This window comes from Galeopterus variegatus, unplaced genomic scaffold (assembly GCF_000696425.1).
Source record: "Galeopterus variegatus unplaced genomic scaffold, G_variegatus-3.0.2 Scaffold103, whole genome shotgun sequence".
NCBI lineage: Eukaryota > Metazoa > Chordata > Mammalia > Dermoptera > Cynocephalidae > Galeopterus > Galeopterus variegatus.
The window spans coordinates 137,128-147,800 of record NW_007726214.1 but is presented as its reverse complement, the minus strand read 5'-3'; the positions used below and the strand labels follow the sequence as shown (position 1 = coordinate 147,800).

The 10,673-nt window shown below is 41.0% G+C and overlaps 1 long non-coding RNA gene across 1 annotated transcript; it reads left to right on the top strand.

The window, feature by feature from the left end:
* The first annotated feature begins 7,836 nt into the window (after window positions 1–7,836).
* LOC103600127 lies at window positions 7,837–9,292 on the top strand. The gene is made up of 2 exons (XR_551368.1): window positions 7,837–8,352; window positions 9,095–9,292. It is a non-coding gene; the product is annotated as an uncharacterized LOC103600127 (long non-coding RNA).
* Window positions 9,293–10,673: the final 1,381 nt, after the last annotated feature.

Below are 10,673 nucleotides of genomic sequence, written 5' to 3'. Positions count from 1 at the left end.
AAATTCTAAATAAATTCACTATATAGTGGATAAACTTGATAACACCTTTTTCTTATAGACATTTTTTTTTTGTCTTTTGTCTTTTGTCTTTTTCCGTGTCCGGCAACGGATCGCAACCCTCAGTGTTGCCCCCGTACCGGACCAGGGACCGGCAACGGGATTGCAAACCTCGGCGTTGCTCCCGCGCCTCGCTCAGCCAGTGAGCGGGAACCGGTATGTATGTGGGATCCGAACCCTCGGTGGGAGCGCCTGCTGCGCTTCCCAAGCGGCGCACTGTAGCAGTGCGTCACCGGGCCGGCCCCTTACTGGTCATCTTTAAAAAAAAAAAAAAGAAACTGAGATAGAGTTTTTAAAAACTGGAAAGAAAACTTGTTTATGTGAGAGAAGTGTATATACAACCAAAATCCTCCAGGCTGTGTTTCCACAGAGCTAGAAAGTGGCCAAAAAGAGGCTTGTGGGACTATGAAACTCTGGTCTTGAGATACTACTTTTCTCTGGCTGGATTTTATAAAATCACAATCACGAAGGTAGTCTGTTGTCAGAACAACTTGCTTCCAAACATTTATTTATAATATCAAGCTCAAGCTCTTTAATTTATAGATTTTAATCAACTTTGTTGAATTTTCTAAGTGGCATTCAGGCCACATGTGTGCTTTTCTGTGGAGCTTACATGATATCCTCTTATGTGCAAAAAAATGGGTGGGGGGGTGGAGATGAATGTTGATGATGTTGTATAATTTTATTTCCATTTGATTGGGGATGAGTAGATTGCTCTTTTTCTTTAAGCTTGGGCCTAGTACAGAACTTCATGCTCAGTGTGTGTTGACAGAGGGAATAAGAACTATCAGTGCCCTGAAATAAAGAACCAAAGATTCTTGTCAGATACTTGTTTACCTTCCTCCCTTCTCTCCCACTATGCCAACTCCCTATGCCCAGAGACTTTTGGAACGTGTTTCATTGCTAGGTTTTCTTTATATGTCATCACGGAGTTTTCCCCAAAGAAAGGGAATGTAGATAGAGAGAGATAGTGGCAAGGTTACATTACTGAGGTTATTGCCTTTGAAATTGGGCCCTCATCATTCTAGGCTTGCTTGCTTGTTTGCATTGTTGTAAATTAGAGGAGGAAACCAGAGGGAGGTGTGCCAAATAAACATTTGAATAACTGTTTAGAATATTGTTTTTTTAGTTAGTGATCATGGGGAAAACATGCATTTTTTTTTTTTTTTTTTTTTTTAAAAGATGACCGGTAATGGGATCTTAACCCTTAGCTTGGTGTTGTCAGCACCACACTCAGCCAGTGAGCTAACCGGCCATCCCTATATAGGATCCGAACCCGCAGACTTGGTGTTATCAGCATCGCCCTCTCCCGAGTGAGTCACGGGCCAGCCCTAAAAAATGCATTTTTAATTTGGAAAAAATTTGACAGTTAACATGGTTCTATTTACTTTGATTAGTGAAATAATTTGCAGAGGTGTAGAATCATTTTGGGCTCAAAACAGACTGAAAATGTGACCTGCCAAACCAAATTTAATAAACAGAATTGGCTGTCAGAGGTTTATAGGCAAAAATACCAGTTTTGAAATTAATCTTGTCTACTGGCAACCTTAGCTAGGTTTCTCAATGGATCTGAGTACTGAGCACTTCCCAGATGATTGGAATTATTCTAGTAGTTGAGGATGACAGGGAAATGCAGTGGAAGAGTTTCGGTAAAGGTGAGGATGAAATTGTGGTATCCTCTATCAAATCATCCTGTTCCTGTTTGCAATGTTTTTCTTTTTTCTGCGTCCCTTTGGGAATCAGGTGCTTACAATAGGCTGCTGCGTGTGGCATTTCAGAGCCTTAGCTTAACGATAGAAAGGACCAAGTATCATTTAGATGTCTTTTGTTTATGCTCTTGGTGCCATGTGTCGACTTTAATTCCTTTTTTCCCCCCTGTTAAGGGGCTGTGGAAGTTAGCTCTGCAGAAGATATTCAGGCCCAGCCACCTCACTCTCTGGGATAGCTACCGATTGGGGACAGGGAATGTCCATCCAATGCTCCCTTCAGAGTATATAGATTCCCCTCTTTATTTGGAAACTGTTTAGGAGTTATTTATTATTATTATTATTTCTGTAGAAGTTATCATTCCCACCCAAAAAAACCTCTAATACAGGCCAAGTCATTTTTGATGATGGGGTCTCTGAGACAGGGTTTGTTGGAGGAGAGGCTGGGGTAGGGAGGGAGAGAAGGGAAATGTCTTAAAAAAGAGGTGGATAGGGGCCGGCCTGTGGCTCATTCGGAGAGTGTGGTGCTGATAACACCAAGGCCACGGGTTCGGATCCCTATATAGGGATGGCCGGTTAGCTCATTGGGTGAGTGTGGTGCTGACAACACCACGTCAAGGGTTAAGATCCCCTCACCTGGTCATCTTTAAAAAAAAAAAAAAAAGTGGGTAGGAAAAAGATATTTATTTTTGTTTACTTGGAATAGAACTTTCAGTATCCCAAAGAAGGGAAATAGGATTTGATCTCCATTTGTATTGCCTTGAGGAAAATGGTAGGTCAGGATGCCATGAAGTAGTTAGAAATTAAATATTGAATGCATTAATGGAAATATCATTCCATGATTTTCACATATCTTTTTGGATCAGTCATGGAAGGGGAAAATGTAACTTAGATCTGGATTAGGGGATTCCAACTGGCTTATTGGCAAGATTGCATTATTGAGAATCAAATAAGACAAGTGGATCAGAGTTGGTGCTTGAGGGGACACTTGGAGATTAGGACATTTATCTTCGTTAAAATAAAGCTGCTTTAGCAGTATAAATATTATGTCAGGAATTTTGGACCCTGCATTTGTATTTTGGTACTAAGCCTTCCCTACAAAAAGAGAAAGAAACAAATTTTAATACTTCTGTTCAGGGAAATTAATTATAAATGTGTAACTGTGCATTCCCTTCCCATCACTACTTCTGTGGGATCTCTTATTGTAATGCCAGAGTTGAGGTCTCTTAATTGAAATATGGGAGAACTTGGCTTTAGGTTTTCTATATTTTGAACTCAGTGCCTTAAAAGATGTTCTTTTTCTCTGTCAGATATGCATTGTTATTTTTGACTTTGCCTTTACCCCTTCTTCAGTCTTACCATTGCATTATTAAAATTTTTGTGTCTGCTCAGTAATGTTAGAAATCTGTGTCATACAAAATGACTTTCTTTCTTTGTATCAATGTAAAAAAATGAATTTACCAAAGGGCTGTCCACTTGAAGTTAGGTATTGTATGACCAGGGTATTTGGTAAAAGTAATTTTATTTATCTTATTTTATTTTTTTTGGCAGCTAGCTAGTACTGGGATCCGAACCCTTGACCTTGGTGTTATAACACCCTGCTGTAACCAACTGAGCTAACCGGCTAGCCCAGGCCAGGGTATTTTTTTATACCCCTTTGCTGAGTGTATGTTAGTGTGTATGTTTATATATACATATAGATTTTCCCACTTTTTGTTTTTTTGAGGTTCACCTCTAAAGTACTTGGTATAGGGCTGGCTGGTTGCTCTGTTAGAGTGCAGTGTTATAAAACCAAGGTCAAGGGTTCTGATCCCCTTACTGACCAGCTGCCAAAAAACAAAAACAAACAAACAAAAAAAGCAAATAAAGTACCTGGTACAACCTAGAAATATTTTTTATTTCAGGAAACACATAGAGAGATTTTCTTTGGATTCACTGAATGGGCTGAGGAAGAAAAAGCATTACTTTGGCCCTTCTATGAGACATGTGCTGTAAGGGAAGTAAGGAGAAACCCGAAGAGTGAGGCCCTAGGGAGAGCCAATACCTGGCTTTATAGGGAACTTGTTTAGCATATAATATATGCTGAAAGATTCAGAGCAGTGTCAAGAAGAGAGATGAAACTGTCCCTCCACAGGGCAGGTCTCCTTTCTACTCCTATGGGAACTATTTTGAGTGGCAATTGTAAAATCTCTTGCACCTCTAACAGAAAAGAAAGCTCAGATAAAGGGCCATGGCAGAAGGAACAGACATTCTATACATCTACTTTCCTACTTTAGAAATCTCATCATTTTGGGCCGGCCCGGTGGCTCACTGGAGAGTGCGCTGCTTGCGAGCGCGGTGGCGCTCCCACCGAGGGTTCGGATCCCATGTGGAGACCGGTTCCCGCTCACTGGCTGAGCGCGGTGCGGGCGCAACACCGAGGGTCGCGATCCCGTTACCGGTCAGTAAAAAAGACAAAAAAGGAAAAAAAAAAAAAGAAATCTCATCATTTTGAGAAATGATCATTTTGAGAAAGCTTGTATAGCTTTCTCCTAACAACATTATGGATCTCCAGAGCTAGAAGATTTGAGGCATATATTGAACTCTTCCTAGAAGTTTAATACTGAGTGGGAATCAGTTTTTGTCCTAATTTATTGGAGAATGGCTTTCTGTTCTCTACTCCTTGTGCAGACCCATCTCTGGATGGCTTGAAAAGGAGCTTTTAGAATGGAATACATGTCAAGACCACCGGTATGTGCTGTAGGCTCTTATCTATTTCCATTTTATGAGATGAATATTTCCTTTTTCTGAGTTAGTACTCTATTTCCTATGCCAATTTATTTAACAAGAGACTAGGAGCAAGAAGTATATGAATTAAAATTAAATAGCTTTGAGCCTCTGGTGCTGCCCTTTTTTAATTTTAATTTTTATTTTTTAGTCTTTCTAGGATTAGGGAGTGGGGTAACATTCCTGGACTCTACAATAGCAATTTGGCTTGTTAATGGCTGGAAATTATGATTCCCTATCCCCCGCTTCCCCACTTCTCCCACACATACTATTTCTGCTTCTGTCTTCCCATTCTTATCTCATTGAGTCTTTCCCAGGCACTAAATTTAATTAGACAAATTATACTCAAACTAGTAGATGCCCTGGGAAGGCAATCAACATTAGGGCTAATAAAAAGCTTGAATAGTATAAAAGGGCTGGAGGAGGTATTGTAGAACCTTTCTAGCACTTATGAGAGGTAAATTAACACCAATTGCTAAACATAGAAACTGGATAAATTTCAATATTCATTTAGAAATTAATTTTATGATGCTGTCCTAAGTATTAAAATACAGGTTATACTTAAATCATTCAAAGTTTGGCATGTTCACACATGTGCACAAAGTATTTGATAGATATTTACACACTGGGAGACACAATTATGGTCTGACTTTGGAGTTTTGGCAGATCTGGGTTCAAATTCTGGCAAGTTTCCCTACTAGCTTTTTTTGGGTGCGTGTGATCCGAACCCTCGGGCGGGAGCACCGCCGCGCTTCCCAAGCGGCGCACTATCCAGTGCGCCACCGGGCCGGCCCGATTAGTAGGTCATTTCTAATCTTTGGACCTCATCCTTTCTCTCTCCACTCCCCTCATTTCCTACCACGTATTTTCTTTATTCTGAGGTGGTTTGTTTCTGAGAATTTATTGAGGTCACACCCTATATCCTGTGCTCCCCAGTTGATTTCAGGCATCTTGTTCTATCAACAATAATAGTAGCAACTCTCTTCTCTGACTTTGCCCCATGTATTCCTTCTGCCAAGGCCATTTGTGTGTTTTGGGAGCAGGAGTGGGCGTGGGAGCCAGTAAGGGGACCTTAACCGTTGGCTTGGTGTTGTCGCTCTCCCAAGTGAGCTAACTGGCCCAATCCCTACATAGGGATCTGAACCCATGGCCTTGGTGTTATCAGCACCACACTCTCCTGAGTGAGCCACGGGCCGGCCCAATTAAGGTTTTTTTTAAAAGATGACCAGTAAGGGGACCTTAACCGTTGGCTTGGTGTTGTCGCTCTCCCAAGTGAGCTAACTGGCCCAATCCCTACATAGGGATCTGAACCCTTGGCCTTGGTGTTATCAGCACCACACTCTCCTGAGTGAGCCACGGGCCGGCCCTGCGCCTAGATTCTTACAATGTCTTCAGTTTTTCATGTTATCTGACAGCTTTATGTACAGTATGTTTTTAGGAAAATTTAAATATACTTTATACTTCTTTTTTTCTATTTAGTATAAAATAGGGTTTGATTCTGATGAGTGAGTTTGTGTGTATGGATGAGCGTTTATGTGTTTATATACCTATACAGATCTATATTATATATACAGTTTTTGTACTATCATTTAAAATAAGGATGTTTCTTAATAAAACATCAAAGTCTTACCATTTCAGGGTGTCATTGAAGTTTTTTCTATCTTCTGGGCAAAAATTTTTATCTACTCTTTAATTACAGATAAACCTCAAGAGCAAGTTTTCCCTGTCCAACTGAGCTAACTGGGGGAGAGATTGTGGAAGAGATCTAACCCATTCACACCCGCTGCCTTTTCCTTATGTCCAGCTACCTCTCTTAGCCTGGTATTCTTGACAGGTAGAGGAAGTTGTGGTAAGAACTGAAATAGAATGGAGAGAACTTTTGACTGGCTTGTTAAATGTACATTTTTCAGCCTTCTCTCATCCCCAACACCCTTCCTTGAAAGCAAACAACCAGGGGAGGAGAATAGTAGCTGCCGTAAATGATTCTGTACCTTTTGTGGGAGTAAAGTCAACGCTGAGATGTAGGGAGAAAGAAAAACATCAGGTTCAGGAAGGCTTGGAAAGAGTGGATTTTCTCTGCTGGCTTTTCAGCTATTCTTAGTTAATAAGGTATTTGCTGCTATCTCAGTCCAAATTCAGCACACGTTTATTAAGTAAATACGAGGAGCAGTCTAGTAGCAGCACAATCCCCAATGATAGCCTGTGTTGAATAGACCAGTTTAGCTAGCTAGATGGATGTCTCCATCTAGTTTATAGTGTTCTCAAAAGCTGCTCCACTGGCAACAATATCTAAAAAATGAGAATGATACCAAGGGCAAAGATATATAAAGAACAACTACGATCTCCAAGCAAGCTCTCAAAGTCAATACCTAGGAAATTGAATACCTACCATGCACTATGCTACATGTAGATAATTGGTTTTTGGTAAATACTCACGTATATAGTAAACAAATACTGTGCACATATTAATTACAAGGTACTTCTGGCAGGTGCCTCATAAATGTAGTACAGTCTTTGCTGAGGGAAAAAGAGCAAAAAACTGAGGAACCTTGAGAAGCAAAGAACTAAGTCTTGCTGAATTAAAATCTTGCTTAGAGAAATCATCAGGAAGATAGGAAGGTTGCAAGGAACTGGAGAAATGGGAACCCGTGGCTCACTTGGGAGAGTGTAGTGCTGATAACCAAGGCCACAGGTTCGGATCCCATATAGGGATGGCTGGTTCGCTCACTGGGTGAGCGTGGTGCTGACAACACCAAGTCAAGGGTTAAGATCCCCTTAACGGTCATCTTTTAAAAAAAAAAAAAAAGAAAAGAAAAAAAAAGAAATGGGAACCTAAGAATTTTCTGATGGGTGAGATATATATATATATATATATATATATATATATTTTAAACGATGACCAGTAAGGGGATCTTAACCCTTGACTTGGTGTTGTCAACACCACACTCTCCCAGGTGAGTGAACCGGCCATCCCTATATGGGATCCGAACCTGTGGCCTTGGTTATCAGCACTACACTCTCCCAAGTGAGCCACGGGCCGGCCCTCTGATGGGTGATATTCTTAAATGATGGGAAAAAACATAAACTAGGACAGCTTTCCTAAGATTTTCTGTGAAAGAGAGCCCTCTACTCCAAGGAGATCAATAGGTAGACAAGAGAAGGTTGAACTGGGAGCAACCTAGTGATAACTACATCTATGTAGGGTTTATGCAAGATATCTAATAGGTAATAGAGTAAATAAAGACTATAAGGGACCCCTGAGCAAAAGTGTGGGGCTGCACTGTGCTCCCCAGTCCTAAAGTTTAAGAGTTATTATTGTAAGGAAAATTGATGTTTGGGAGAGGGCCAAAATTATAAATAATAATAGTTATGATGCTTTAAGCTTTTGCTACATGTCTGGCAATGAGCTAGGCCCTTTGCGTACATGCACATATCTTACAAGGTGGGTATTATCCTCATTATACAGTTGCAAAAACAGGTTGTTATTTTACCTAGTCACACAACTTGTAAAAATTGTTCCCCTTTCTACTACTATAGTTTCTACATTGAGTTACTAGTGTTCTTTCCTCTGTAGTTTACCCTTTAACCAGAATACTGTCTTATTCACTTGGCTTTGGACAGCTTAATTCATCTCAGATTGCATTTAAGAAACTGGGAAGAAGAAACTTCTCCAAACAGCCTTTCCTGCAAGCTCCTCAGAGTAAAATTTGCTCCAAAACTAATTCAGGGGGCATCTGCATAGAGTTGCTGGCCAGCAATACTTGAGCAAGGAGAGTCAAAGATAACCACTCTTGGAGGGAATAAATGGGATCTTCATCTCTAGGTATGTTGGATGTCGTCTGTCTTTCCTTCCAGATTACTCTCCTCCCTTCTGCATCTTGTTCTCTGTCCTGGGAGGCTCCCCTATATGAACTTCATCAGTGGGCTCCCTGTGGTTTGGCTTCCAGTTGGATTCAGTCAATAGGTAGCCCTGGCAGGAGACTGGAGGGAGAGAAAAGACTAAAATCAAAAAACTAACTTCCCAGGCTCCCTTCCTTGAGGTAATCTCAGCCTAGCTTTATCCCTTATTAAGTCGCTGCTCCTCTCAATGCATTCTCCCCCTCCAGGTCCCAATAATCACTAACTCCCTTTGTTACTAGTTTCCAATTATGGACCTATCCCTTGCCCATACCTTTTAAAAATAGCTCTTCCTTTTTTTTTTTTTTTTGGTTAGCCCTTATTTTGAGCACTTCATCTATTTCCTGTTGGGACCCTGTCCAACACATCTGGTAAAGGTAGAAACTTTTGGATTCATGGGCTTCATATTTAATTCATGTACTTGAACCTTACTCTCATACATATAACCTTAAATTCTTATGAGTAAACAATTCTGAAGGGTCAGCTGCAGGATTAAGTAGCAGATAGTGACTCATACCGGTGTTGTTCCCAAGCATGGGGTGGTGGCATCAAGGAGACACAAATCTGCGAGACAGTAATAGCTCAGGCCCCTGTGACTTGCCCCCAAAGATCCCAAGATGCTGAACAGCTTTTCAAGCTTTGTGACTGTGGAACCTTCTGTATTTCAGGTCCCCAAAGCCTTACACAAGCTGATGGACTCGGCCTGCTGGGGCCCTGGTTTCTCCATAACCTCCCAGGATGCCTCTGAAAAATCAGCTTAGAAATCCCTGAGGATGAGAACTCTGTCCTCCTGTTGGCACATTCTGGTTTTTCTAAAGACAAAGTATGAGCTAATATTCTGACTTTTAAAAAAGACGATGAGCAGATTCCTTGAGGTCATGTTTATTCCTCTATTGTTAGCAATAATTTCTTTGAATTCATCCCCTTAATTTATTATTCACTATTCTCTGTCAGGAAGAGGTATTTCGTGAGTATTAATGAACTGCACACTTGGTAATAGTCTACTTTATTTTGGGCAAATAACCGTTTCCCACAAAGCATCTAATTTATACCTATATATTTAGATGGTGCTTTACAAATCCCTCTTGGCATATGTTCTTTTCATTCCTTACTTACAAAAGAAACTGAGGGACTGACCAGTTAGCTCAGGTGGTTACAGCGTGGTGCTGATAACACCAAGGCCCAGAGTTTGATCCCAGTACTGCCAGTCACCAAAAAAAAAAAGAAAGAAACTGAGGCTTGGAGAGGTTAGTTGAATTGCCAAGGTCACATACAAAACAAGTGGTAGAGGGCCGGCCCGTGGCTGACTTGGGAGAGTGTGGTGCTGATAATACCAAGGCCACAGTTTCGGATCCCATATAGGGATGGCTGGTTTGCTCACTTGGGAGAGCGTGGTGCTGACAACACCAAGTCGAGGGTTATGATCCCCTTACCGGTCATCATAAAAAAACCCAACAACCAAGTGGTAGAATTCAGGGCTGTTTCTCTCACTGAAACATAGTTGTTTCTACTAGCTCTGAGAATCCAGCTTAAACACTCTTGGCTAGAGAAGTCACATACTCATAAATACTAATAAATGAACATCCTTTACAATGAAACTACAACCAGAACTTTAACCTGTAAATTCCTGCTGCCTGCCAAGAGTCACACGATTAAATTTCCATTGTATGTATTTCACTTTAGGGTCTCTATTTAAACCTGAGGATCATTTACCCCTTTTGCTTGTGACCACCTTCAGTTTGTGAGGTTTGTCCCTCAGAGGACTGTGAAAGGCTGCAGACTTGAAATTTTTCTTTGCCCTTGATTGAACATCTTGGTTTGAAGAGGATAATGAAGTCAGATGACTGGAAAGATTCTCCACTCCTTCCTTGCTTTCCTCCACTATCTAGGAAACTAGCAATGGCCCCAAAGCATCTTGGTTTAAGTAAGGCATCCAGTGAGGGGAAAATTGAGACCTAAAAGACCACTCCAACTTGCTGAAACAAGCTTCAAGCAAGAAGAGATTAGACTCTGAAGGACAACGAAATTTGACCGAACAAGCTTAACTGAGATGTGAAGAATGTTCAGAGGACATTAAAAAACCGCGAGGGTAAAATCTGTAAATGAAGGATACAAAGGGAAACGGGTTGCCTAGTAAAAGCAGATTGCGAAATTAGGAATAGCCAAAACCTGAGCTTGGAGTAATCACTATCTCACAAGGTACCATGCTTCCTTTCTGTGTTTAAATTTAGGGGTGGGAGGGGAGCA